Below are 7,455 nucleotides of genomic sequence, written 5' to 3' on the forward strand. Positions count from 1 at the left end.
TTATGTACATACTTAATACCTATTATAGTATAAATGCATAATATTATGGGTTACCCGAGAGAGCCACTGGTGGAAGACTAGCACGCGTGCAGTACAAGCTGGTTTTATATTTTTTTTTACGGGGAACTGACGAGTGTTATCGAGGAAAAACGGGCACCCGCTTAAGATCCGGGTAAACGATTGTAAACATGCCAAGACACCGGGATTTATGTGCGGTTAAAATTTTCTCCAATAGCAATAAAAATAATTTAAACACGTGCATTAAATAATATTTTAATTATATATACATGTATTTTTTTTTAATATACGACTACTTTGAGCCTATAACAAATATTATATTTCTCTATGATCGATTATTCGTCAAACCACGTAAAATTGGTGAATTTAAAAGGATTTTGATGTGTAGTAGGTACGCCTGTTTTAAAATCAAATTCAATTAGGATTTATGCGTTTCTCACAAATAATCTATATTATTTTCGTTTATTAAACATTTTAGACACATTTATCATGTTCAAAACGTTCCCTTTAACCTTTATTAAACACCCTCAAAAATAATAATCTTATATCCAACCGTTTTTATTAGTATCTTAAAATCGATGATGAAATTATTTTTAATTTCAATACTCAACAATATAGTCAATGTCTTACTAACTTAAAATATAGGTAACATTAAGTAGAAAATTATATGATACAAATGGTCATTAATATTAACAGTCAATATTTAAATATACTTTATCCACAAAAATATATAATAATATATTTGTGTAGTTAAAACAAATATTCATTAAATTAACAAAACCTCGGAATATCAATAATTCTAAAGTTCATTAAATAAGTGAAAAAATGCTAGTATATTATAGTACCTATATATCAATTAATTTACAATAATTTACTTTCATCATCATAAATCCATCATATTATGCATATAGATCTAATTTATGTTTGTAATTTACATAGTATATATATATATATATATATATGGCTATTAGAGTTGAATTATTTGTATGTAAAAAATACACACAATATTGAAACATTTTAAATGTTCTATTTAAAAATTCTCAATATTTGCGTACTATACATTTATTCTTACTTATGTAATTTATATATTAATAATGTACTGTATAGTTCTACATTATATATAATTTTTTTCTTCCACTTCAATAGTTACTAGTTACGTATAGATACAGAAATGTCGATCTACCGAAATTCCGGAACCTAATTTACCAAATTGGAAACGAGTCAATTACAATTTTAAGATTTATGTAAAAATGAAACAATTCGAACCCTCTCGTTAATGTCGTTGCTTCGAATAACTGGTTTCGAAATTTAAAACTATTGACGGTGATCGATTATGATTAATATTATTTGCGGTCGGGTATAAATTGTCCAAATCTGAATTCAGAAATCGAGACGATATAGCTCGTTACAATTTACAAGTACTAGTATACCTATTGATCTCGGCGTGTTAAATAAATAATTGTTCGGTATTCTATCAACAGTCATTACTATGTTGGTGTTAAGCGTTGTCAGATGATTATTTTTATTATTGTCGGACACTAATAATCGTGAATACAGCCTTAGATTAGTGATTAGTTAGGCTGATTTGGCTAGTGGATGGTTTGTGGTTCGATTTTTAGTAAGATGTAGAGCGGAAACTCTATGGGTACCTATATTAATCCACTTGCGGAGAAACCACCGCTGGGTGGGTCATTGATGATGTTCTTGAGGACATGTCTAGAAACTCAATACGATATAATACATTTTATTATAATAAAATCTGTGTGCGCGCGCGCGCGGGCGCGTGTGTGTGTGTATAGTTATAAAGGATTTATCCCCTTGTAGATGTCCTATCGAGTGGGGGAAAGCGCGCGTGTACTGGGTCATACTTGTACTTTTGGGTGACCGGTTTTGCCGGCAACATTAACATAATGGAGAGATGAAATGAACGGAATTGTGCAGTCCCGATGGAATGACATTTGGCTGCTGAAAATACTGGTTTGCAAACGAGGCACCGGTCCTCCCGTTTTGGAAGTCCGGTGGACACATTAACGTGTATATAACACATATAAAACGGCCGCATAAAAAAATATGTATTTTTTTATAAATCTTTATATTCCAGTAGGATGTCCAGTAGAAACAAACACATAAACATATACTTACGGTTTGACCTTTCGAGGCCACCGATGCCGTCGCCGTCTTCTAATCACATAAGATACGCATCGGAGATTCGAGGGTAGTCAAGATATAGTTATTTAAAAATATGTATTCCCGCAAAACCTCTTATTTCTCACTATTGTTGACATCGTAACCAATAACTTATATATTATGCGCCACTGTGTAAAATATTAAAATATGACAAATATATTATTATGTTATATGTCCATTGTATTATATTATTACGTGTTGATTGTTGAAATGGGGTTTGTAATCTGTAGTAGGTACATTGTACATGTACAGGAAGAATGTTACTGGGTTTTTGTAACAGTAAACAGATTATTGTCGACCAAATATCCGTGATATATCTTGATTATTAAAATATTCTAGATTAAAACATTTGTATTATTATAATTTGAAAACTAACAAATGAACTCTAATTGCCAATATGGTATTAGGTATTCGTTTGTTTTTTAGTTTTCTGTATAGCATTGCGGTGTTAAGGTTCTGATAGATATTGTGTGGGGTGTGATAACCAGAAATTTAAATATTCACCCTTAAACTTTAATAATATATTAGTTATAATATTATTACTTAGCCATTGTTTAGATATTTTAAAACGTTGTCAACTTGTCATGTGCAATTAATATTTATATAATTGTATTTATATGTCACACTATACCGTTATTGGATTTTAAATTTTAATAAATGCAAATTGTGTGTGTTGTTCTGTTTTGTACTAACGATAAAAATATTAAATATATATAAGTACATAAATCTTCGTTCCATTTTGTAATCAACCTATTTAAACTAATGAAAAAAACCTAACCGGGCAAGTCACTCCGCTGTATAGGAGGTTTCCAGTGTACCTCGTAATTGAGTAGGTCACTGTAATAGATGTGTTAAATTTAAATTCAATGATAAATCATTCAAACATTATATATGAAAAAATTCTAAGCGAAGATTGTTAGCCTATATTAATATTTCTAAAAATATTTTATTGTATATTTATATTGTTATTACTACTTATTAGCAATTTAATTTTCTGTTAGTCTTAGTAACAGAAGATATGTTGAATTAGTTTATACCAAAAACGGCGGATTTCACATATCCCATATATTACTATTATTGTTTTCGTTATTAAGTATTATGATATTATTTCATATAATATTACTACCTGTTATTAACACTAGTTACGGTGTGAATAGGTTAATAGGTTCACGGTACAAATAGCTTAAAATTAACCTCAATTTTTTAAAAACTGAATTAATATGTATGGTAAATAATAATATACTTTATGGCAGAGTTTCAGTCTCTTATAGATATTGTATTTTGAATTACAATAAAATACCTAAAAATTGCCAGATTAGTAAAATTGTGTGTACCAATGTATTTTAGATATTATCAACTGGTAAATTACAAAATTATATTAATATTTGATTTTCTAATACGTTTTTTGGTTGATTATTCCTATTTACGTTCTTATATAGTAATTTGTTCGATTAATTTCTGTGGTTAGGTCTATCTAACTAACCTATGGCCTATATTCAAAAATCATAAATTTTTATTAAATATTTACTAATTGCTGTACACTTTTTTCATATCAATGATGAAAAATTATGTAGAACACCTCCGTCTCGTTGATTACGGTTTTTTTTGGATTTACATTATCCCCAGAAGGCCAAACAGCCCACCAGTGTCGTGACTAGCCCGCGCGTTTTTAATTATTCCTGAACTTGATCAAACACACCGACACACACGGCCTCTTTGACGGGTCCAATAGCCGTTGTTGCAAAAGTAAAACTCGTTTGACGTATCTACTGTATTATTCAACACGTATAGAGTACTCGACATGAACAATTTTCATTCTGATAACAATATCGCGAGATACAGATAACAATACCCGTTATTATTGTCTATTTACATGACGGTTCTTCGATCTACAGACTAGGTACAGCGCATAAAATAGTATTATTATCTTATATTATTCTTTATTATAATCATAATTTATAACAGTTACACTAAACATTGATGTTTAAATATGATTTGTTTATGAAAGAAATGTTTATGGGCTATTACATCACGACTCACGAGTTTTTATTCTCAATTTATAGTGTATACCTATAACCTGTAGGTATATAACTCAGCATGCTGCTATTGCTATATTATATGGTTTAAATATTTGAATATGTTTTTTTTGGATCTAAAATAACCTGTTAATGCCTATTACCTACAATTGTACAATGTATTGACCACTATATTTAACAGACACTCGTGTATCATATACATTAAAAAGTGTGAATTCGTCCACCACAGATTATACAGACTACAGATATTATGTCCGATAATTAATAAAAAACAACGTAAAATATTTATCAGGTTGGATATTTTGAAATTGTCTCCTTAGAGAAGTCTTGTCTACTGGGAGGTGTCCATAAATAAATGTCTCTTTATTTTATACTCTATGTTGATTTAATTTTAGTAGTTCAGCCGATTAAATAATATAACTAAAACATATTTTAGATTTTAACACGTTTTTATTCTATACTTGAAAATGAGTTTGACTTTGCGTAAAAAAATTGGTCATTTTCTGCACGCGCTTTATATATTCCTATATTTCCACGGGACCATATCTTTTATGACTGCGACCTTCACACTTTGTTGGTGCCGTTCAAGGACTCTGGGAAACAAGTGGATTCACACACCTTATACAGGGTGTTTCACCATGCTTATCTTTGCAAATAATTAATTTTGTTTTCCTTTATGTATTTAAAACAATTAAGGTATCCGTGTTCAAAGCTGTTTTTGTATACAAATTATTAATTTGCTTTCTAATTTATTTACTATCATTATGCTCAAGAATTTACTATTAATATATAACTCTAAAATAGTTTATAATAGATTAATACTTAATAGAAATTTTAAATTTTACTTTTAATTGTTTTAGGAAAATAAAGCTTGAAATTGAGTACTTATATATTACAATATTTTAAACTAAACAAAAATGTATTAATTTTGTAATTTGTCTAATAACTTTAATAAAATTAGTCGAAAAACGTTATTTGCGTAGACTAACATTGGGACCATTGAGACATACATGGGTAAAGCAATTTCTACATAGGTACCACCTCGAATTGTCCGGTCCATTGCGGTTTGTCGGTTTGCTGGCATCGAACCTTGACTATAATACCCCCCTATAAAATTTGTGAAATATCCAGGCTGAGTCGTTGTGCCAGTTAGTTAAATGACGAATACAAATGTCGTCAGACGTCAGGCGTGACAACCCTAACTATACACTCTGCAGCTGTGACGAACCAAATTTATCCTTTTCGACAAGTCGTATATCTATAATCTATAGAAGTCGGTATATACGGAACATTTTATCAAGTTTTCTCCGCACGGCCGCACGAGAGTGAGTTGTGTGATTATATTATAATATAATACATTTAATATATATATATATACTTATCCTGACAGATTTATACAAGTAAATATTAAAATTATTATCTGTACATAATTGTAATTTATATACAGGGGATAAAATATCCGAGCACTAAGATCCTATATAATATAATATCGGGTTCACCGTATAATATGTTTTAATTATAGTATTACGGTGAACACAATAGCCACACACTCTCGAGTATAAATTCAGTTCGTATTCGAATTTTTGGACGATCGGTCTCTACCAATTTGCTGCAATATGTTTATCGTGTAGTCTTGCTTGATACCTAGACTCATCCTATGCATATAATATATATTATCATACAAGTAAAATAATTCTTACCTACCTGACCAATAAAATAACTTTTGTTCTAATCAATATTTTTTTAATTTTTTTTTTATTTTAATTTACAGACGCTTGCGCTGTATAAGTATAATAACATTTTTATTTTTAATACTGAAAATAAAAATGTTAAATCATATTTAAAATTTTTTTTTAAAAATGTATAATATCATTAGTAAATTTGTAAATCTGGGTTTTAAAAAATGTTGACTGTAAAAACATTTATTTAAGTCATCGTCATGTACTAAACTCAAAAGGTATAAAAAAATTTTAGGAGAATTTTTAAATAAGTACCTATACTAATTAAAATCTAAATACTTTTTTAAATGTTATTAGTTATTAATTTTCAAACTAATGAGTTTTACTTCAAAAATTCTGACATTTTAAAAAATCATAAAAACAAACCACTTGATTTACATAAATGTTTTTGGAATCAAGTTTTTTTATTTTCAGTATTAAAATACAAAAATAAAAAATGTCATATTATTCGTGTAAGGTACGAGTCAATAAATTGTATAGAAAAAAAGTTATGAAATATTGATTAGAACAAAAGTTATTTCATTTTTTAGGTGTTTCTGTTACACGCTGTATGAAATTTATATATATAAATATTTTAATATATAATAGTTTTGATAATTTCTAGTGACTGTGTTATACTGTTATTATTACGTCCTGTCACATAATTTATCTATAGAGTGAACACGCGTGGTTTTTGCAGATTAAATCCGGCGCGGCGTTGCGCAAAAGCGCGCAAAGCAATATAGTTTGATTGCGACATGACCAGAGAAAGTGCACGTGTGTTCTGTTGGCAGGCTGATTTATTATAATTGATATATCTGTTGCGATACAATATGTGTCGCACACAATGTGTCCCGTTATAAATGGACTAAATTACAATATAAAAAAATTTAGGACAACGTGAAATGTCTTCGTGTATAATATATGTACCTATAGGTAGGTACGCGGTCGTATCGTGTAATTTATTTAGAATAAATTGGACACTCAAAACAAAAGACTACGACCGCGGTGCGCGCGGATGTTAAATTATTATTGGCATATTGTATTGACTATTCGAGTAATAGCAAGCTGTTTTCGAACATACTGTCCATCACTATAATATTGATAGATAATATATTAGCAGACGACGGTATCTAAAATAAATATAATAATATAGGTACTAATAGTATATTGATTTTTTGGATGCGACCTCTGTACAGTCTATAATATGATGCGTTGTTACTTGTTAGGTCATGTTCGTAAATAACAAGCGCCTTCAGAAGACGTATTTTAAGGTCAATGGACGACGACGAGGCGTCCTATTCAATGTCAAGTGCATATATTTAATATGCATATTATATGTGTGTCTCTGTTGATATGTGAACAAAAACAAAAATGAAAGTGTAGTTTAAATCATTGATTTTTTTTTATTCTTAATACTCAAAAGCTCTAGTGCAAAATTTAAAATAGAATAGAGAATTTAAAATTTGGACGAGTTTTTTTTTAAATCATTGCTT

Source organism: Acyrthosiphon pisum, chromosome A3 (genome assembly GCF_005508785.2).
Source record: "Acyrthosiphon pisum isolate AL4f chromosome A3, pea_aphid_22Mar2018_4r6ur, whole genome shotgun sequence".
NCBI lineage: Eukaryota > Metazoa > Arthropoda > Insecta > Hemiptera > Aphididae > Acyrthosiphon > Acyrthosiphon pisum.